Source organism: Geospiza fortis, unplaced genomic scaffold (assembly GCF_000277835.1).
Source record: "Geospiza fortis unplaced genomic scaffold, GeoFor_1.0 scaffold1, whole genome shotgun sequence".
NCBI classification, from domain to species: Eukaryota; Metazoa; Chordata; class Aves; order Passeriformes; family Thraupidae; genus Geospiza; species Geospiza fortis.
The window spans coordinates 1,578,846-1,579,286 of NW_005054320.1; the positions used below are offsets into that span (position 1 = coordinate 1,578,846).

The 441-nt window shown below is 50.6% G+C and overlaps 1 protein-coding gene across 6 annotated transcripts in view; it reads right to left on the reverse strand.

Moving 5' to 3' along the window:
- ST3GAL6 (ST3 beta-galactoside alpha-2,3-sialyltransferase 6) overlaps window positions 1–441 on the reverse strand; it is an 81,714-nt gene that overhangs the window by 39,024 nt on the left and 42,249 nt on the right. The gene's annotated exons all lie outside the window — the stretch shown is intronic.

Sequence of the window (441 nt, forward strand, 5' to 3'; positions counted from 1 at the left end):
GGCCGCCCGCCTGCGGCATCAGGCGCATCCAAGAGCCGCCAGGAAAGCGGGGGGTGGCGGCACTTCGGTTTCTGTTGGGCTCATCCCCACCGGGAACCGGCTCCGGGCTACACCGCCGTGTTAAGATTTTTTTTCCCGTGAAGTTCCCAGGAATCTCTGGGAAAGGTCGGGGACGTCTCTTCTCACCAGCTCTCAAAACCGATTAAAATTGTGTTCTCTTCAAAGGAGGCTTGTAGAAGCAGGCTCCATCCCTCTAGAAATTCAGTTTAATTCCTTCAGCGCTTTCACCGAGGAACACGCTGATGTATTGAAAGAGCTAGCTCTGCCTTTGAATACGCGGTAATTTACATTGAATAACAATGTTTTTGGCAGCTGCCGCCATCAGTATTCGCCTGAAGGAAATTTTAAAATTGGAAGCATGCATACAAACTCTAAACGACG